This window comes from Varanus komodoensis, unplaced genomic scaffold, assembly GCF_004798865.1.
Source record: "Varanus komodoensis strain SLA01 unplaced genomic scaffold, ASM479886v1 scaffold3, whole genome shotgun sequence".
In the NCBI taxonomy this organism is placed as follows: domain Eukaryota; kingdom Metazoa; phylum Chordata; class Lepidosauria; order Squamata; family Varanidae; genus Varanus; species Varanus komodoensis.
Window position 1 is genome coordinate 5,672,689 of NW_025335761.1, and position 22,831 is coordinate 5,695,519.

The following is a 22,831-nucleotide window of genomic DNA, read 5'->3' on the forward strand; positions in this document are numbered from 1 at the left end:
AATGTTGTGTCTTGATTGGTACAATGCATAGAGATTGCTTAATTTTTCTCCTTTACTTCTATTTAGATATGCATTGGAAGTAGATCCATAAACTAGACTGGAAATTATCAAGCTTGCTTAGACGGGTCTTTATAGCCCTGAACATGTTTGTTTGTTTGTTTAAAGCTTTTATAGACTGTTCCATTACTAGCATTTCTGGAAGGTTTACAACAAGCACAGATAAAAATGGCTCAGCAATTCATGATAAAATCACAATTAAAACCAATTAAACATTAAAATAATGGGAGAATAAAAATGATTTTGCCTTGTGCTGAAAAGAAAAAAGTGTTGGCACCAGGCAAATCTCTCTGGGGAGTGTGTTCCACAGTTGGGGCACCACCACCGAGAAGGCCCTCCTCTGGATAATCTCCCTTTTAATCTCTTTCATGGATGGTTCCTGAAGGACTTATTGATTGATTGATTGATTGATTTATATCCTACCATTTTCCTACAAAGGGCTCAAGGCAGCTGACATCTCCTCCATCTTACATCTCCTCCTCCATCTTATACCCTGTGAGGTAGGTTGGGCTGAGAGTCTGTGACTGGCCCAAAGTCACCCAGTTGGCTCCATGGCTGAGCCAACCCAGATCCTCTGAATCCCAGATCCATGCTCACAACCACTATACCACACTGGCTCTCAGATATCCCAGACCCAAGCCATTTAGGGCTTTACAGGTCATCACTAGCATCTTAAATTGGGCCTGGACTTAAATTGGCAGCCAGTGTAAGGGATAGAGAACTGGCATTATATGTGAATATCTGCTGATCCCTGTTAATATTCTGGCCACTCTATTCTGAACCAACTGAAGGGTATTCAAGGAAATGGAAATGTTTCAATTTCCTTCAATATCCTTGAACACGTCCTTTTTTGTCCATTTGTTTACTCATATGCCCAAGAGCACAGTGTATTCAAGGTCTCAAACAGAATTGTAAAGTAAGTTACAGTAATTAATAATTGGCTTCTTGATTCAGAGATAATCAGTGAACTATAATTTAATCATCAGCTATTAGATATTTGCCTACACATTTGATGTTTGTATGTTTGCTGTTTGCAGATGGGACAAAACAAGACAATAAAGTCCTAACATGATAGGAAAATTGGTAGTTTCACACAGATGTTAGCTATGTCTGCTTAGAATCTCATAGCAGAGCATTGTTTCAGGAACAGTAAGTGGCAGAATTGCATTCGAGGGATGCGTCATGGTTCTCATGGGCATATCTATTGAAAATGCATTGCTACGGCGTACAAGATGAAGACAGGCACTCATCTATCTATCTACCTTTCTATCTTAACCATACTTTGCATATCTTTGAAGGAAATAAGAATGGCTCACATTTGGCTCACAGCGGATCTCTCATTCAGACACCACACAGGTTCAGACTCTTACTTTTGGTCACTGAATTGCAGATTTACAAGTATCAACCCTGGAGTATGCTTACTTTTCATTTTCATTCATTATTTTTCATGGATTGGTGCAACATGTCCAGCTATGGGAAAATTATGCCCAGCAGTTATGCACAATGTTCTACACATATTACTTTAGAAATAGCGATGTGTTATTTTCTTCAGGCCTTTACTATACAGGAAAACTGCATATACAGCTACATAGCCACAAGGATTCTCTTTCAGCTCCATTGCCACTGATAAAACCTTCCACCAATCACATCATGTCAGCTATGCATGGAAGACATCAGTCAACGTGTAATGATCACACTGACGCCATAATTGTCTAACTCTCTTTCCCATGCTCCACCTGAGTGAGCAGCGCTAATGCATTACTCAGTGGCTAGATTCTTGGATTCCTCCAAAGCAGGTCTTTGGATCTGCTAACAATTCAAATCTATGCAGATCTCCTTTTCCCTCTTTTGCCAAGAAAACCACCTGGACCTTGCAGAAGATGATTCCAGTCATAAATAGCAATGGGCAATCTCCATCACAATTACAAGCAGTGTCCCTTTTGATAAATGACAACAGATGGCAGGTCATTGGAATTTTGGACTTTAAGGAAATTAAATAAACTTAGCATTTGTTTTTAATGGTCTGAAATGCATGCCAAGAATTACGGAGATCCATCAGAGTTGTTCTTTTTTAAAAGTCGACTTGTCTTATCTAAAACTCAGTATGTCAAAGGATTGAAGATGTACCTAGGAATGACTGAGAAGTCATTTTGAACTTTACTTCAGAAAAAGAATTTTATGAGGTCCTTGAAAAGAGCAAATTGGGAGGGAAACGACTTTGAAACCTGCAGTGGACAACGAAATATTGATGACCTCTAAGAATGAAATGTCATACCCCATCACCAAGTTGCACTTCTTTGAGGGCAAGATTGCTACCAGAGATGAAAGAAGGGCAGAGTGATCACACGCCCGATCAGACTGACAGTTCATGTTTTGTCAAAAGGTTCAACTCTAAAGCTATTCTCTTTAGTATGAAATTGCTTAAAGGGACATGGGTTAGCTCTCCACTGAAGGTGTCACCCAGTTGAAAGCAATCAAAGATAGGAAGGTGGAACTATCTGGGCAGTTGAGGGCATCAGGAGTGTTCTAAAATGCAAAGAAAAGTCAGACACTTGCGTTTTTGATAGAAAGATGATTCTATTTAACCTCGGCATGCCACTTTCTTCTTAAACCACCACTGCATTCTTTAACAGCATTGATGTGTGTCTATGTCTATTTATTCAATGGACCATTGCAAATAACTTTGACAAACACTTGAACTGTTTTCTTCCCTAAATGTACCAAAAATCTCAGTTACAAATCTAAGCTGTGGTGGTTGAGAGGAGAGAAAGGAAGGAAGCACACTAAGGTAATAATTAAAAAGTGGTTCAGCAATTAGTGTAAGATCCAGGAGTTCAAGCCCCTTGTTTAGTTAGTCTGTTCAGGTCTCATCCATGCTTTAACAAAAATTTTAAAAATCCCTGTATTTTACAGTGTATATTTGTTAATTACATTTTTAGCTCATGTTTCTAAGAAGGTCAGAGTGATGTATATGGTTCATCCATAGAGAGTGAATGGCCAAAGAGCATCCAAAAAATTCTTAGCTGAACAACAGAACTGAACTCCTGAACAGGGCAAATGCAGTGTACAGAACAAAACAAATGGTCTCCCTTCAGTGGAGATGTTTAAGAATTTTGAGACTATATGAACCCAATAATCTTAGCATGTTTAGTATGTTTTGCATATAAGAAAAATTGGGCAGACCTAATGCAGTACATAATGATGCTGCTTTATTATGACAGGAGACATTTTTACTGTAAGTTCCTGTGTTATCTGTATACTAAGTGAACAAGTCCTTCCTTGTGTGGGACCCATTCCAGATTTTTCGGAAGCAGGCCGCTTTCGCCTGCAGGCACAGTGGTCTCAGAAAACAATTGCACCTAGTCCACAATCCTATAAACTGTAACCTAGAAGTAACTCTCAATGTAGCCAAAAAGACTTACTTCTGAGTAGACAGTCCTAGGATTGCCCTTTCACTAAGGTTCCAGACATTTCAGACAACTTCTTTGAATTTCTCGTTTTACAAAACAATGGCCATGCAGATTTTGTTCCATGGTTGACTTTTAGGTGTACACAGTTGAAAACAGACCAGCATGTTTTGTTTTGATGATACTCATATTTAAGGTCTTGTTTATTGCTCATATGAATTTTGTTTTACAGTTCATCTGAAGAAGAACCAACCACATTAGGCTTAATGTCATAAACTGTTGTCCTAGGGATGTGTGTGTGTTTCTATGTGTAGCCAAGAAAGGATCGTGGTCTGGAAAGGATCCAAGAGCATCAGAATATAAGGTGAGCACATTGGGGCAGCAGTCTGGGTTATTAGATCAACTTTGTTAAATATTCTATTTTTCTCTAATCAATATCTTAATTAAAGAATATCTGCATATATGAATAAGATGGAGAGATCCAACTGCCTGCAGTCCCTTTGCAAGCTTTCCGAAACAGTGTAGAAAATGACACAGCAAGACTTAAGGGGAAAGGGACAAAATCAGGAGCTGCTGCTTTTTGTCACTTATATTTACAGCCTTTTCTGTTATCTCTAAATAACTAGAAATAGCCTTTCCCAAATAGAAGGCCTTCTTCCATTTGCAGAAGGGCAGGTTTGAATCCATCCTAATGATGCTTTTAACTAATTCTGCAACATCATTATTGGGAAATACTATGAACTGCTAGGCCCAGTTCCTTCTTCAGAATTGTTTCAGCTTGAATCAACTTAAACCTTGTGAAGAGATTGGAAGATAAAAACCCTGCATTCCTTTGTCAATCCCTCATGCCAATCAGCTTTTTTGCTTGTTTCACCTTTGATCTCCTAAACTACCTTACATCCAGAGACATTCTACACAATCGGTTCATCTCAATGGCCAGGAAACTGAAGTTGACATCAACAGAAGCACAAATATATGGGCTCTATAGATTTTAGTCGTTAAACTGAAAGGATAGGTGGCAATTTCCACATTGACAGGGCAGCTCCTTCACATCCCCTGTTAGCTTACTGCCTTTCCACAGCTATTATTTTAATACAATCGTCTTGTATGACTCTTTAAAGGCTTCCCTAATGGGCTATCCAAAAGCACTGATTTAAACTTGATGACAACAATTATTTAGGTCTGGAAGGCCGCCGAGTGCCTCAAAATCAATAGGAGTTAGCAGCTCCCAACAGCCGTGCGATGCCAGCCACAGCTGACATAGGAGGTATAAACTGTTTTCCTCCCTTGCTTTCTGTCCTTTTCCCATTATTGGGCATGGATAGAGTTGGTGCTATCCAACCACATATCATTGTCTGCAAACTGTCTGAGATAGAATTAAAGTTATAAGACCTCAAATATTTAAATCTAAGGATTTCCCATAGTTACCTTTCACAACATTGGTCCAGACAGAAACATCATTTAATCATTAACCTCAAAGAGATGGATCCATTGCCTGGTTTACTTTCAAATGCTAAGGGAACAATCTTGCGGTACTGCATGTAAATCCCTGAAAGTGAGGATCATGTTGATCATCCCATCAACATGAGGAAATGCAGTGGGAAATCTCTCCCCCTGCATTTTCACTGGAGGGGATCTTTTGCCATACTGCTGTGATATGTGGGCAGGGGAGAGAAGGAGGTTGGGCAGGTATCAGGGCAGCCCCCATCCTGCCCACTCCAGTTTCTTCCCCTTGCTACCCACCAAAACTCTCCCTTTACTGCTCTCCACAGTTGCTTTTCCAACTGTGGGGAGGCAGCTGCCTCAACTCTTTCCATGCCAACCATTGGGGAGTGATTTGGTGCTCCATTCTCAGCTCTGAGATCAAAATGACATCTCTTACCTCGTTATCCTATGGCCCCATTGACACTCCACAGGAGGCACAGAATAACTTACTGAGCCTTTTAGAAATATTAAAAATGATTACAATCCAAGTTAAAGCATGCCTTGTCTCTGTGGCCTGGTTTATCAGTGACTCAGCAGAGCAGAAATCAGCTCTTCCTCGAGGATCGTGGAGGCAGTGCATATGCACAATCTTGCAGTGAAGTAGCTGGATTTAAATCCCTGAAGTGTATTCTTAAGTCCATGAACCCTAGTCATTGTACACCAAGTGCATGACATAGTACAAGAAAGGAGAGGCAGCTGTTTAAATTTCACTTGCCCATACTCAAAACAACTTTATTGCTTTGGAAATCCTTCATTAAAAATACCCTTCAAATTTGCTTTTTCAAGAAGCTTAACTGGCAACTTCCCCATGTTCTGTGAAAGAAAGACCAGTTCAAGAATTAGGAGAGAATGGATTGCATTGATTCATACGGGAGTATCATAAGGATATGCCATTGGCACATGATGAATGGTAAGCAAATTCTGAGGAGGCCAACCTTAATGATTTCACTTCTATCCACTGTAATGCATCAACATGGTATTTCATTTCAACACTTTGCTGGAATTTCGGTCTCATCATCATCTTGGATTGTCTAGTCCTAAATAGTCAGCACACTTATAAGCACACAGTCCCCACACTGTGCAAGATAATGTGGTGCTGAAAATTTCTCCCATATCTTCTTCAACCATTCTCATTCAAAAAGATACAAAATAAATGTTTTACAAACACAAACACAAAGAAGATGAAATTTCAGAGAAATTTTCATGGGTTCAGCCTTCTTAGTGAGTTTTTCTAAGAGGTGGCCAAGAAATATATATGTATATGTTGTTGTTATTGTACAACTGTCTCTCTGCACTTCTGTTAAGCCATGTGTTCACCATCTTATATCAATTTTAAATCTGTTTCTCATGACACTTTGGGACTTAGGTAGTAGATGGCATATAAATGATGATACCCAGCTTTACCTCTCGTTCTCCACTAATCCAGGTGAGGCAGTGGCTGTGCTGAACCGGTGCTTGGCTGAGGTAAGGGAATGGATGAGGGCCAATAAACTGAAACTCAACCCAGACAAGACGGAGGTCCTGTTAGTTGGCAGATCAGGTTTCGGAGAGGGTGGATTTGACCTGGTCCTGAATGGTGCAACACTCCCTCTTAGGGATAAGGTCCGCAGCTTAGGAGTACTCCTCGACCCGGAGCTTTCTTTGGAAGCTCAGGTGACAGCGATAGCGAGGAATGCCTTCCTTCAGCTTCGGCTGATTAATCAGCTGCGCCCCTACCTGGAGTACGACTGCCTGGCGACGGTGACACACGCGCTGGTGACTTCCCACCTAGACTTCTGTAACGCGCTTTACATGGGGCTTCCCCTGAAGACAGTCCGAACACTTCAATTGGTGCAAAATAGAGCTGCCAGGTTGCTGACGGGGACGGGGCGTTATGATCACATGACTCCAGTCCTCCGTCAGCTTCACTGGCTTCCCATTGAAGCCCGGGCCCAACTCAAGGTGTTGATTATGACCTATAAAGCCCTAAACGGCTTGGGTCCTGGCTACCTGAACGAGCGCTTACGTCCGTATATGCCCGACCGCCCTTTGAGATCTGCGGGAGAGTCCCTTTTCCGGGAACCCTCCATGAAAGAAATTAGGAGAGTAAGTACCCGGAGGAGGGCTTTCTCTGCGGTGGCGCCCAACCTATGGAATTCACTCCCCAAAGAGGTCCGCCTGGCACCGTCATTACGGGTTTTTCGGCGCCAGGTAAAGACCTTTTTATTTAAACATCATTTCAATTGTTAAAACATATGATCTGGCCAGGGCAACTTCTTCTTCCTTCTCTTTCTCCTCCTATATTTTTATTTTATACTGATAATTTTAATTTTATATTTGTAACTCAGTGTATTTTTTGTATTTTTGTATTTAATGATAATTTATTATGTACTATTGTATTTCAATGTATTTTATCATGTTGTAAGCCGCCCCGAGGTTTCGGCAAGGGGCGGCATAGAAATGTAATAATAATAATAATAATAATAATAATAATAATAATAATAATAATAAATGGAAATATCAATCAATCAATTTTCAAGCTTTTATACTAAAGCTGTGCAAAAATGGCCTCTTGGAATTCTCTATCCTATTTCTGGACAGAGAATCATAAAGACCATTTCACCAAATTTATCCAGCCTGATGAGGAATTTGCCAACAATTTCTCCTCAGAATTGGCAAGGGCTGTAACACAGAACATTAGTAGTAGTAGTAGCAGTGAATTATTACAAAAGGGTGCTGGTATGCTGGAATCCATTTTGTATTTCCTGGAAAACCCATAATTGGCATTGTTCCAGTGAATTGGGAAGTGGAGAGAGGGATGGTAAAAACACTGAAAAATTAGGAAGAAAAATGGGAAATTCTGGCAAAGTAGCATTTTATTTCTAATGGTGTATGGAAAAAAGAAAAAGAAATTTTTGAGACAGCATTTCTGAGAAATTTAGACTCAGCGCTAGCTTTCACTCTATTTTGGTTCATTATGTTGCCCAGGATCTTCCAAATGAATGAAATGAATTTTCTGAGGGATAATTATATACATCTTGTTTCTAATATAACTGAAAAGAAAAAAGACCTCAGAGGTATTGTGAACAACAGGTTAAATATGAGCCAACAATGCAGTGCAGCTGCAAAAAGGACAAAAGCAATTTTGGGATACATTAATAGAAATATTACTTTCAAATAGTCAGACCTCATCTGAAATACTGTGTCCAGAACTGGGCAGCAAGATTTAAGAAAGTTACAGAAAAATTAGAAAGGGTCCAGAGAACAGCAACAAAAATGATCCAGAGCTTGGAAACACTGCCTTGTGAGGAGAGACTGAGGAAACTGGGCATGTTCAGCCTTGAGAAGACTGAGGAGGGACATGATAATCTCTATAAGTATCTCAAAGGCTGTCACAAAGAGGAAGGTCAAATCTCTTCTTGCTGATGCCAGACTATAGGACACGGAATAATTAATCAAAGTTGCGACAACCCAGATTCAGGCTGGACATCAGGAAAAGCTTCCTGGTCAGAGCAATACAACAGTGGAACCAGTTGCCTAGAGAGGTGGTGGGCTCTCCCACACTAGAGACGTTGAAAAAGAAACTGGACAGCCATCTGAGTGGAATGATGTAAACTGGTGACCTGCAACAGAAGTGGGTTGGACCTGGTGGCCTTCTGGGCCCCTTCCAACTCTGATCTTCTATGCGTCTCTGAGTTACCAGCATATATATATATATATATATATATATATATATATCCATCAAAGTATCAATCTTACAAAGATAATCTTCCTGACAGCCCCTGTCCTCAGTCCTGGATGTTGGATACAGCATTCCTTTTGAACCATTTGCTCATGTGTGGTCTCTCTCTCTCAAAATTGATGAATCTATCACACCTTGGTAAATATAGATGAGCTTAATCTGTAACTCAAAGAGATCTTGCAAAAAATCTGCATAGTAAGGTGATTACCCTCCTCCTGGTAAACTAAATTGGGTTCTCTCTCTCTTTCTCTCTCATGAATATACATACATATCATGCTACTAAGCCTTCTCAAATTTCCTCTTTGCAGTGTGGCTCCAGCATTCCCATTCCAGTCATTCAATGAAATTTGCAGCTGAATCTAAAAAATGGCAGAATATACATGATAGCTAGTTTTTGTTTTAATTGAGGAAGGTGTCATGTTTGAGGGACATTGCCTAATTCTTGGATTAAATGTGAGGAAGAAAAATGATAACCCCTGTCCATTTTTAACATTGTGGGCATATTTGGATAAATATCCATATTGGTCCAATTGGAGCTGCTGAACTTTCAGTTTAAAAATTCAGCATTAACGCTTGTGTAAACACTTTTATTTCAGGATACAGGAATATTCCACCAATGAATCCATGCATGAATGCCTGCTTCTGCAAATCTCATTTTGTAGATTAAAGGGTTAAAAGTGGCTGTGTTAACATTTTAAGGCAGTAACAACTGAATGTCACAATAACAGCTTTCTTTTTTTGTTCCTTTGCTTCTTTTTTGCGCATAACTACTAATTTTAGTTTTTGTGCTAAAATTTTAGCATTTTTGTGTTTTTTCTTACTATTAGAATGAATGAAACAAAAACTAGAATGAATCAGTGTGTATTTTAGGGGCATGTTTAACTATAAGCAGAATTGTGTAAGTGACATTTTGAAGTGACTCCCAAGTAACTAATTTTCAGTCTACACTATTTGCATGATCTGATCTCTCTTGCCTTAGTTTCTCAAGTTACAGCATGATCTAACCCATGCTTATTCAGAAGTAAGTACCTCTTTGTTAAATAGGATTTACTCCCAGGTCAGTTTACAGAGCATTACAGCCTTACACCTTTTCAGAATTTTCAGTAACTATTCAAACCAGCAGTAATTATTAAGACTCTCTATGAACAATTGTAGTGATCTCTTTGTTATGGACCAAAAGTACCCCATGGTTTCAGGGAAGGGGAAAGCAAGTGGAACAAGGTCCCCAGACACCTTGTGTCCTGCTCTTTCAGTGGCCTTTTCTTCTGTCAACAGGTAGAATCTTTTTTCTTCTAAATTCTCTTTAAATTCCTCCTTTAAATTCTCTGAGTAGTCCTTTTCTTGGGTAGTGTGGGGGTCAATGTGGGTAAAGAGAGAGAGAGAGAGAGAGAGCGAGCGAGCGAGCGAGAGAGAGCGAGCACACAATGTTTCAAATCACAAAACTTTCCATTTTGCTAAACAGAAAAATACAAATAGGAAAAAGTTCTAAAATCGGAATGATACTCAAGCAAGAAAACCATATGCATGATTGAGTAATAAAACAAGCAAAGATGTCTGTGTCCAGCTTACCTAACTAGACAGTGTCCCTGATGTGTCTCAGTCCTTGAACCAAATAATATCTTACCATCATTGATCAGGTTGTGTCAGTCAGTTATCTAGTTGCAGCAGTTCTGACTTTTTCTCACCGCTAGGGCAGGAGGAGGCAGAAAAGAGGTCAGCAGATTTCCCAGAAGCCTTTGCCAGCATAGCCAATGCTGAGGAATGCTTGGAGCTGAAGTCCAAAACGTTATGAGGTCCACTTTCTATTTCCCTTGTATCCTGCAAGGGCATAAACCTGAGAAGGATGGATGGTTTCAAGTGCGCTGAGAGAGATGGCCATGGAACCCAGGAGGATGAAAGGATGCTTATTGCCCACATATACTGAGAAGGGATGCTGAATGAGGAGCAGGAGTGCAGGTGCAGATCAACTTTGGAAAAGGAAGGCTGCTTATACCAAATTTTTCAGTTCTTTTTAGGGTCCAGGAAAGTTTTGTGTGTATGGTAGTGGTTACTATCCTTCACCTGCTGGGTTATGTGGGATGAGCATTTAGCACTTCTGGTTTGCCTTCGTATCGGACCCTTGAGTTCCACTCCCAGTGGTGGGTCTCCAAAAAGAGGCCCAGTATTTTCCAAAACAAAACAAATCAAAACACTGGGATCAGACCATTGGTTTAGAAATGGGCTGCTGTGGAAATGTTAGTTGAGGAAGGAACCCCATGAAATGGGTAGTGGTACAGGGACTTTTGGATAAGTGAGAGCCAGTTCTCAGTTCCATTGAATGGCTTCTGGCAGTGATGACATTGCTGGAGTGTGTGGCACTGGTGGTGTGAAGGGTGGTGGAACTAGAAAGTTCTCTTGTGGCTCATTTTCCATGGGATTCTACCATGAATGATAAAACGAGGCTGTCAGGTTCAGACATCAAAAGAAACAATCATAGTAAGCATGGTAAGTCTATTCATTCACAGACTGCATTTCATATTTGGTTCAGGAATAATTCAGAAATGAATGAGGAAGCAATTACATCAACTCATGATAACCCTTGATTCTTCTGAAAGACTGAACCAAAACTTGTTCCTTTGTTAATACAGTTCATGAAATGTTCTCTCTCAGCTCAAATACAGATTGAACACTGTAAGTGGAATAAGAGATATTATCAGCTTCTTGATTGATTTGTTGCTTTAGACATTTATTTTCTTTTTTATCAGGCTGACAAACAGAATTCTCAAACACCTTATAACAAGCACTGGATGCTAAAAAAACACAGATAATTCCTTTTTTCTGATTCTGTAATTTACATATTTTGAGGCTTTCTGTTAAGAAAGCAGTTATAGAGAAAACTCAAGCTAAATTTCATCTCAGCAAACCCATAGCAGCTCCTATGATCTGTGAAGTAGTACGTGTAGAGATTTAATGCATATAAACCTCACTTCCAACCACTGCAGCTATTAAGCTTCTAAAAGTGTTGTCTGTGAAGGCATTGCCAGGCTGAAAATCTGATCAGTCAAGATAAGCAATGTTCTATCTATAACAACAAAATATTTGCCTAGGACAGGGGTAGCCGAAGTCATTTTTTTGCCTGAAATGAAGGATGAGACAGTCCACCCTCTGAAATTCTACAATAAAAGCTAACTAAACTGGCACTTGAAACTAGGAACGTTGAAGAAATTTACCACAGAGTCAAATGACTTTGAATGTCTGTGATCCTGATGTTCATACCAAATGCCTAGAGCCAAAGTGTGGAACCTGGAGCTATCAGATGCTGTTGAACTACAGGTCCCATAATCCCTGATGGGGGTTTAGAGTCCAAGAATATCTGAAAAGTCACAGATTTCCTACTTCTGCAAAGGAGTTCTGGGATGTACCACGCCAATCTGTCCCTTCCTTTTCAGAAAAACACTTAGGGTACCACACTTCTATCCATTAACTGACAACGCTGAAAGATCTCTGTGCCCTTGGCATCATCTGCCAGATGTTTACCCAGAGAAAACATCTTTGGAAAAGTGGTACTGGGACTCTATGGTAAATCTCAGTGCCACAGAAGAAGTGGCATAGCCTCAGAAGTCCTATTTTGGGGTGCTTGTCTGGTCCTTCACTACCATGTCCAGTACTGTTTTGGTGTCCAACTCTCCTCTAGATAAGGTGGGTGACTCAACTCATCACCAGAATATCCACCTGCTTAGCAGAGGGCATTTTCACAAAGAGTCTATTCAGGAAGAAGGGTCTACTGTGGGGGAGACAGAAGTCCCAGATGAAGACAATGAGGACACAGAACCAGCTGCAGATGCTAAATCACAGGTAGCTGACGGCTTGCATATAAGTCAGTTTACCACTATTGGGTTAATGGTTTCTTGAACCAAGTTCCTTCATGCCAGCCATTGTTGCCGCGCTCTTCAAGTCAAAGCTGTCTCCTTGCTACAGATCTTTGAATATGGACAGCATCCATAGTGGCTCATCCCTCAAGCAGCAAAAATTGTCCTTTTCAGAAGAACAAGTCATACATCAATACATGTTCTCATCGACCCACAGAGCTACAGATGCATAAACACTTCAAAATTTCTTTCAAAGCACTTTGAAAGCCAGCTTGCTATTGTGATTTAGAGTGCTGCATTGTGAAATTGGGAGATCCAGGTGCTAATCCCCACCTGTCCCATACTGGGAACTTTTGGCCAGTCACTCATTCTCAGACTAGCGTTCCTTTACAGGGTTAAAGATAAAGATAAGATCACAAGATAAAATGGAAGCATGTAAACAGCCCTGGATTCCTCACAAAAGGGGGGGAAAAGGTGGAATATAAATGCACGCTGATATAGTTCCACTCTTTTCCTCTAATTCTCTCTTCCCAACCCTTGATATGCTAGATGCTGTCATATAGCACTATCTTCTCTCATTAGCTTTCTACACCACTACTTCTCTGATCTCATCATATTTGTAGATTCTTCAAGGGAGAGGTGGAAAGCAATATTAGCTTGTCTTATGGAAATCAAAGCAAGAAGCTGTATTCCACTAAGTATTCAACGTACATCTCCCCACCTTACCTCCCCCCCACCCACACGTACACACTTTTAAGGCCCTGCTGAAAATGGGCTGCATTACCTGCCACATGTCACTATAGATCACAAGTAATTTGTTCAGCATTTAAAGTGGAAAAGTACAATCACAGTTAAATAACACTTGCAGAAATTAGGTTGACACTGCTCATTGTGGGAGAAGGTCTTTTTTTTTTTTACTGTCAGTACCCAGTGGATAATGCGGGTAATTGGGGGAGAGATGGATTAGAAAGCCTTAAATCAGTGGAGAGTTTTTGATGGTATCATAATGGGAAAGTGAAAAGCCTGAGCAGTTTGCAATGACGCAAGAACCCCATCAGAAGACATAATGAACAATCAGCAGTAAATCCTTCATGCTGTGTTATCTATACGGATCTCCTCATAACAGCAGAACAGCAAAAGGATACCCACTGAGAATGAGAATTGAAAAGGAACATTCGGCCATGACATACCTGTAAGGGAACATTCAAAGGCAACAAATAAATGCTTAGAAACAAGAGGAGGGCACCAGCAACCACCCTAGAACTACGCAGTATCTCCTATACAAGGGCTAAGCCAGAAAGCTGACAGGTAGGATGTAGTGGAGGAAAAGGAATGTGCCTGAAGTATTCACCTATGGCGCCTTGCTTATGTTGTGAGGAACCTGGTACCCATCGTTGCTCAATTCACTGCCTCTCAAAAAAAGGGATCGATCAAATGTGTATAGCTCAGGTTTTGGTACCCACAGACTTCTGTATTCATGTCTGTCTGTCTGTCTATTTATTGTATAGACCATCTTTCCCCTGCAAAATGGTGATCAGGATACTTCAAATGTCTAGTGGACAGGAGGGGTAGACAGCTGCCCTTCTGTTGTGCCTTGAATAGGAAGTGGCTCAAGCTTTGGAAGGATGCAGAGCACTTTTCAGGTGGTGGTCCAAACGCCCCTTGCACTTAACCCATCAGTAGGCATGGCCTGGCCACACCTGCCTATGCCATTTCACCTGTCTCCATATAGGGAGAAGCACCCTGCTGGTGTGCAGGACTGTTGCACTCTGCCTGAAGGCACCTGAACCCCAGTGGAAAGTGAAGCCCTTGCTCCCAGTGCTAGCTGGGATTCTGGTTCTGCATTCCATATGCCATCTCAAAGAGCCGCTGCTATTCACAGTACCAGATGAGTCCTTGGCACCCACAACCCTGTTCCTATCTTGAATTGGGGATAGCAGCTGTGACTTCCTTGCACTGCCTTCAGGAAGTTTCCTTCAGGGAGCAAGAAGAAAACTGGATTGCCAATGTATCCAGTGTAGGCACCAGATGGACTCTCTGGGAAGCTAATTTTACTGCAGCAGAAAAAAGACTCCTGTTGCCTCCTGAAGGAGACCTGCTCCTTGGATGAACCCAAGAAGGCTCTGTGGAAATAGCTTAGGTGAAAGGCCAGAGGTTCACCATCTCTGTCTTTAAACATACACTGGAAATTCCCCACCACACTCACAAGAACATAAGAAGCTGCCGCATATTGGGACAAGTAATAGTCCTTTCTCTGTTCCAGTGTAGTCCATTGTGATGGGCAGCAGCTTTCTAGGTCTTTCATACCCGCTGTTCTCTGACCTTTGAGAAAGAGGTGAAAACATTCTGAAAATACTAGGAACTGAAACTGAGAATAGCTAACTATGAAGCATGGATATTTTCACTGAATACTCCCCATGCCACAAATCTTGGTTACAAGATTGTATCTGAGCTGAACATATGGGTAATGCCTAGGGATGTCAGAGAAATCCATAATGGACTCAACTATTCTTGTTTTTTTTCAGAATCCTATCCATGCAGCTTCCTCTTGTGGACACACATCTACAGTGCCCCAGAAAAGCCATTTTCAGGGCATGGGGAATGACAGATGCCCAAGGGAACCCATCTGAATGGCTGCCTCTATGCCAGTACAGATCCCAGAGCCCAAACAAGAGGAATCAATAGCAGATGGAGCAGCATTATTGGATATGGTCAATCCAGATGTATTTTTTTCATTGTTTTTACCACAGTGTTTCATTTGTGTTGCTAGACAAGTTATCAGTTTTTGAGAGTTTCTGCATCAGTGTTCGCTATGATAAAATGTAGACTTGGCATCTCTAATAGAACAAGCTGGAAGTATTATCACCTTCGAATGGTGCTAGGAACTGAGCACAGTGAGGTAGGAACAGACCTTATGCCAGGCAACTCTCAATGAGTTGGAGCATAAATAAGAAGAAAACTGAAATTCTGAGTTCCTGAGGTGGTAAGAAGACTCGTCATTGGTAATAGTGTTTTCCTCTAATTAAGATCAGCATGCCTTTACCAAGCAAACCCCAAACATATGCTCTTGAGACTTACATTGGCATGGTTACTTGAAATGTAATGAAGCTTTTTGCTCCTGCTTCAGAAAAGAAAACCCAGACTGGATTGAAAACAAGAATAATCATTTCCCAGATCTTTTGATCCATCAAAACATGTGCTCAGTATACTTTCCCAGAAAAGCTTTAAAGGTTTTGAAATATTAGATTCTAGAGGTCAACCTACAGAAAATCAAAGTAACTCATCTCCATGTGTATGTTTTACTTTCCATTTGTATAAACATTTGAAGGCCAGTTTAAAAATCAGGAACATAAGCATTTTAAAGTATGATGAAAGGAGAACACAAAGATAGTGGCTTTTATCTGTGGGAATTCTCCCAGTAAAGTTACATGGGGTTTTTTTTGGTTTTGTTTTCTGTTTTAGAAGTCAAGGTTATAAGAAGTTCAGTTAAGATTAGAAAATACAGCTTTCACTAAGTGTTGCCTATTCATATTATAGCATTTTAATATAAGGATAGGCATATTTATGCATATTGGTAAGGAAAATGCATACATTTGTCGGTGAACTAGTTACTGGAAGTTATTAAACACTGTTTTACCAGGTAAATTTTGCTATCTTGGACATTTAAAGAAATGGCATTATAAATGATTTTCAGTATGGCATGAACAATGCCTAATTTAGCCCAAACCTTGTGTTTGGTTCATTCACTGGATTTTGGATATTTTTTTTCCAGAAAGAGGTCCTGAATGACTTTGAAGTCATCAGTAGCATAAATCTAAAGCAAGTAGATTTGGCATGGGGAAAACATTTGTATGCTACCAGACCATAGGCAACATTTCACTTTGAGACCACTTAATTGTTAATTTACCAAGAATTCTCTTAGTATTTTAAAACATTCAATATCCTTAACAGCACTTTCAACTATCCAAAACAAGGCTGCCCACTTCATGTGTTACAGCATAATTTTTTATGGAATGCAGCTTATTTCATCAGGTGAATGAAATGTTACCTTGAACACAGCCATCACTGGGACCAGAGAGAAATGCAATGCGGAAAGTTCAGGGAGTGACATCATTAATAGTGGCCTTTCACAAAGCAAACAGCCTGGCATTAGAGAGCAATCTTATGGCTGCTGACATCGTCTGAACTTTTTCAGAGGCCAAGAATCAGAGTGGGAAAAGGGGGCGTGTTGAGGGCACAGGGAGGAGCCTGGGTCCCGGCACTGCATTGATTATAACCAGCTCCCCAGCCTCCTTCCAGTCCCCTCCCCAGCACTACATCTAGGCAGCCAGATCAAATGCAAGGATGCAAGGCACAGCACAGATTGCTTGCTGCCTTGCTTGCTGCCACTGTGGCCCACAACTTGCAGTGGATGCTTGTAAGCCTCTGGGCGTGATGCTGATAAGGATCTGCTGTGAGAGTAATAGGACTGTGCCTTAAAGATGCACATGAGCTCGGGAATACTAGAAGGTGTAGGACTTTTGCTTTTCTGTATCTGAACAGGGTTGTGCTCCAAAACCATAGGATGCAATTTAAAATGGTTATCATCATTGTCATAATCTTTTTCCTGCTTCCAGCCATGGGAATAGAAGTTCATGATAAGTCACAACCCAGTCGTCTTTCTCTTCAAACGTCCTTCAATGTTTCCTTGCTCCAGAATGGTCGCTTTAACAACAGGCACAGAATATCCATGGCTACCCCTGTTTAGGTCATCAGGTAGTGAAGAATGCTAAAGTTCCACTTCTCCTACAGAAGGATGAAGAAAGGCACATCCACCCATGAAGGCATGGAGCAGTCCAAGGATTGGGCATCATTGAGAATGTGAAGAGCCAGGCTGAGAAAAACCAAAGGACAAACATATTCCATTCAGCTAAGAGCTTCCCATCTCCTGATAGTAATGCAGTAATTGCAGTAAGGATGTAATTCTTACTGTCCCCAAGTGAAAACTTCATCCACCAGGTTGGGAAATTTGGGACAATTTCCCCTGAATGTTCCCAAAATGACACAACTCCATGATCTGGCCCAATTCTAAGAGGATTTCTGGTGAGAACTAGACTGGTGTAGTATTGAAGAGTGCAGAACTGGGAGGCAGGAGATCTGGGTTCTAGTTCCCCCTTAGTGATGGAACTAACTGGGTGACTTTGGGCCAGTCACAGACTCCCAGCACAAAATGCCTCATAGGGTGGTTGTGAGGGTAACAGTGAGAGGAGGAGGGGGAAATTATGCTCCTTGAGTTCATTGAAAGGAAAAGTAGGTTTGGTGTGTGTGTGTGTGTGTGTGTGTGTGTGTGTGTGTGTGAGAGAGAGAGAGAGAGAGAGAGAGAGAGAGAGAGAGAGAGGGATGCCACCTAAAATGGCAGTGGCTGAGGCACTTATACATGAGAAGCCTTGGAATGCTCCTCTGCATTATGGGATATTTTAACATGGCATCTTGCAGAAAGAAGGAGAAAGAGGGATGTCTGTGAAATTTTCATTCCCCACATTTAAAATGCAAGAGACGGGAGGCACTTTCTCTCTTTCATGGAAACCTTTTGGTGAAAAGTATATGGCTCAAATCCCCATAACCATCCTGGATGCAGTCTGGAGAGAACCTTTTGAACAAATCCCATGAAAATGCATAGGGTGTGAAATTTTTATTATTATTTTATTTCTATACCTCTCTACAGCTGAAACTCTCCGATAGAGATACAAGAAAGAGCATATATATATATGTCAGGGCTGATACCAGAAAATTTCCTGATAGGTTGTTCTAATGAAGATACTGATTGGATTCTGGACTGTGAAGATAAGTTCTGGATAAACATCTCACTTTGAGGTATATCATCAAAGCTTTCTAACATTGTATAAAAGGTCAAATCTCTGCAATTTAGGACAAAATATCTTAACACTAGGAATAGAAAAAACCATTTGAAAACCATGTGATGGTTTCCTATCTGCTCAATTGCAGCCTCTCCTGCCACAGTACTTCTCCAATCCATTCCTTTTCAAGTGCATTTTTTTCATCAGCATCCCATCTCATCACTTAAGATCAAACATTTCTCACTGACCCATATCCAAGGTCCATCTCTCCCATCACCTCTTTCTCAGCTTCTGCTCTTTAGCTTCAGTAGCAAATTGATTTCTCACATGTCTTTCTGATCCACAAACCATGCTAAATTCTTTGAAGGCTTTTTAAAATTAGTTTTTAGGGAATGTGAATTAAACTGAAGCACCAGTTCAGGAGGAGGCAAATGTAAACAGAAAGGAAAATGTACAGCCAGTGGTGAAGTTATGGCAACCATTTTCTGCTTTTTTGTGTCTTATGCTTGCACCGAAAGGTCTAGCACAGGTAAACTACATTACATAATTAAAGTATCCTTATGCACTAGTATCACACTGTTAAGGAGAATTATACCTGAGAAGAAAAACAAGAAAAAGATGTAAGAAGGTACATGCTTTCTTCTGGTCAGAAACAATTCCTTCAGTCTTCAGACAAATATGGGAAAATATTTTCATGCTGCCTCTTCCTGCATCAACCTCCACAGTAATATCTGTCTTTCAAAACATAAAAATAAACAGAATAGGTTAAGTAAGGGGTTGCCAAGGAATTGGCTAATAAAAATAAATGAGAAATTTAATCAAGAATGGAAGGATAAACAGAATCTGTTTAAGGCTGCAGTCAGTTTGTCTGCAAAAATAGTGACAAACACTGTGCATAAAGCATGCTTATTCTAGAAACATCTTTTGTTTCCTGCTATTTCAACTGCCACAGCATACCGTAAAGAATCACAGGAGCTGTGCATTACCAAGAGTAAAAGTATTACTGTGCTAGAGATTCTTAGGTTGCCCCACGGAGTGATTATTGTTGGAATTCACTGCAGAAGAATGATGACAGTTTTAGCAATTTAGGGCATCATCCAATGTAGTTGCATATAACTGTCCAAGCCTGGAGGATTACAGGCATCCAACAGAGCATATCAGTCCACAGAAGGCCAAGAGTGATTTCCGAAAGGTTTAGCTTAAGAAGACCATAGCTGCCTATTATTTTACAAATATCTGTGTAGTACTTATAGATCCACTCTTTATAACTGATGAAAAGATGAATGGTTTCAATTTTAATAAATACAGGCATCATGATCATCAACAACTACAACATTCTCCCTTGTGTACAACATTGCAGAACAATAAAAATTCATTAATCCCTCCTCTCCACTGCCATTGCTTGGTTCTAATGTTCGCTACTCAGACTAGCACGAACCATTGTCAAATTTCTTTTTTGTCCTTTCATTGGCAAGCAATGAATTTCCTTCAAAAGCTGACAAGGTAAAAATAAAATTTACCTGGATTGTGTGTGTAGGCTTATCTTGATTGTGAGATAGCTGAAAGTGTTTTTTTAGAAATCATTTTAAAAACTTTTATAAATAAATCCTTTACTGACCTTAGTGACCCAAGGCTCCCTCTTCAGATTTGGGAGTGGTGCTATGGCATTCTGGGAAGTGCAATATGGCAGAAGGCTTTTTACACAGTGCTTCCACTGATTTGGAAATTACATCACATGCTGATGGTTCCTAGAAGTTCAACAAGGCAGCCAGTGGTTAGTTTTTTTGTGTCTCTGTCAGCAGTGTGGCACTTTTAAAGCAAGGGAGAAAAATGAAGTTTGTTAAGACAAGTGTAATCACTGCTTTTGAAATACTGGCAGAATGTGTACTCCTATTCTGGCTTGTGAAGAATATTTCTGAGAAAGTAGGCAGGGATACTTTAGTCCATTCTTAACCGATCAAGTTATTTCTACCATCACACTGAAGCAATTTTGACAGAAGCACTGACAAAAAATTTCCCCATGACATTTTGCTGCCTGAACAATGGATGAGATGGCACTTATCCCCAAGCAAAGGCTGACCATACTGACCGTGGCAATGGGATGCCATCATCCATTGGACCTGAGGGCAGCAGGATATAGGAAGGATATGAGGTCCGAACTGTGCCCTACAACCTCTGCCACCTGAGGAGGCTGCTGTTATTTTATTTTAGTTTAGTTTTTGCAAAATGCTAAATCAGCACTGAGGAAAAAAGAGGAGGAGAGGAAGGGAGAGGAGGGAGGATTCAAAAGACACCTGTATTCCGTACTGTTAGGAAATGGAGCATAATGTTCATTGCCAATTCTACGATGTCTTAATCTGTATGATAAGTTCATTACCAACTTATTGATTACTAATACAGTTCTACAAGTCTGAGAGTAGACAGGTTGCTAGCTAATATCCTCATGGGACAGTCTCAGAGAGCTAATGACAATGATGATAAAAGGTTTTGACCACAGCCAGTTGCAGTAACAACCTAAAGAAGGCTGCATTCAACCTTAGAGTACTCAATAATGATTAAGAATCCAATGCCAAATGTTATCCTCTATTTAGAGTGACATTGTAACCAGATAACAATTCAGCACTTCTTAGAAGACTTTGATGAATTTCTGAAGACATTTGTGTCTAAAGAAAGCTTGTTGGATGTCTGTAAGGCCTGAAATATGCACACCACTCATTTCAAATAAGGAGACAGTTTATGGGGGAAGATTTGCTCAAGAGCTGCAGTATCTTTTCGGTGCTCATTGATTCTCAAATTTATCAATGACTTACAATTGTTCACCAAATAATTACGGCATGTAATGCATGGACCTGAGCTGGTTCCTTGGAAATACCTTGTGAATCAGGCTGCATGCTCCTAAGCTTGCCTTTTTGAAAGGAAGTCACACTGTCCAGGATCCACAGTTCACTTCTATCGGTGGAAGCATCCGCTGGAAGAATTCTGCTCATGGCCACCCCCAGTACCAGAAGTGGGGGAAGTAGCTTTCACCAGCCCCCCCACCCTTCCCCTTTAGCTTTCTGTGTCTCCCCTGCTCCAGATCTACTCTCCATTAAGAGGAAGAGGGGCAGCAGCATTAAGAGGAAGAGGGGCAGGAGAATCAGTCAAAAATGCTTCCCTTCCTCTACCAGCAGGATCCTTTGAGGGATCTCAATCCCATCCATGAACTGAAGAGGTTCTTCAATATACAGCCACTTCAGTAGGATACAAGCCAATCAGTTTGATGGGACTGAATTCTCAATGATTGTGTGTGTGTGTGTGTGTGGGGGGGGGGTTGCTAGTGTTGCACTGAAAATTTCTCCCACCATTTTTCAACAATTCTCATTCACTTCAAAATGCTTTCAAGATGAAATTCAGTGGAGCAGAACATCTTGGTGACATTCACATGGATGGATTCTAGATTCTTGTGCTTAACTTATACTATAGTCAAGGAGTTCGAATGAGTTTCTGTCTTTCCCTGTACAATCCCCTCTGCCAATCTGTAGCCTCCTCTGCTTTCTGCCATTGAGTTGTAGCCCAGGAAAAGCACTGGCCAGTAGATTGCCTCCACAGTCCCCAATTGTGCTGACTGTAGCCTGTTGGGCATAAGCAGAAGAAACATCAGCTCTGAAGCTAATGGCTGGGCAGGGCTGTCCCCAATGGGGAGGTCCTGCCCAGTGGATCATCATCAGCCCACCTTTGTGCCTGACCAGCTCTGCACCTTGCCTTGTGCTTTGAGGCACAAGCCTAGTTTGTCCACTGGAGGCTCTTTGACAGCTATGACAAACTGAAATCATTTTTCCAGGACGAATGAGAGAGAGAGAGGGGAGGAACCAAAGCTACCACGATGAGCTCAATCATCTGTCCATCTCACTGCAGCTGCTGGACACTGTGCAGCAACCCACTGTGGTGATTTATCATGATGTGCAAATCTGCCTGTTATGTCAGATGTGTGCCATGCAGCTCGCTGGCTTGTTTGCTTGCTTTTGACAAAATATGAGGGTGCTTGATGCCACTGAGGGGGCCCACAGCATCTGGGGAGGTGATGCATAATCCTTTCCTCTCAGCTGCACAGCCAAATTGCTCTTCCCCATTCAGCACTTAGCAGTGGAAAAAGAAAGAAGATGCCACACTGGTTCAGGGGATGATTTAAGGGTGGTTGGCAGCTGAGACTTCCTTGCCTTTTGACAGGAATCCAGATTCAGATCCAGATTCTGCCTCAGCAAATAAAAATGGGGCTGGGGATGGGGGATTGTACATCAAGTTTGCCAAATATCAGGAATTTAACTCTGGAAGCAGAGTATGGCTCATGCAGTAAGGACATTGCATGGGAATGATAAATTTGTATGAATGAGCTCACACACTTTTCCTCATCATACCTTGCAATACAGTTTGTGAGCTTGCAGCCCAAATCTATGCTCCTAAAATTAAATGTGTTGGAAAATGCAGTTTGAAAAATGT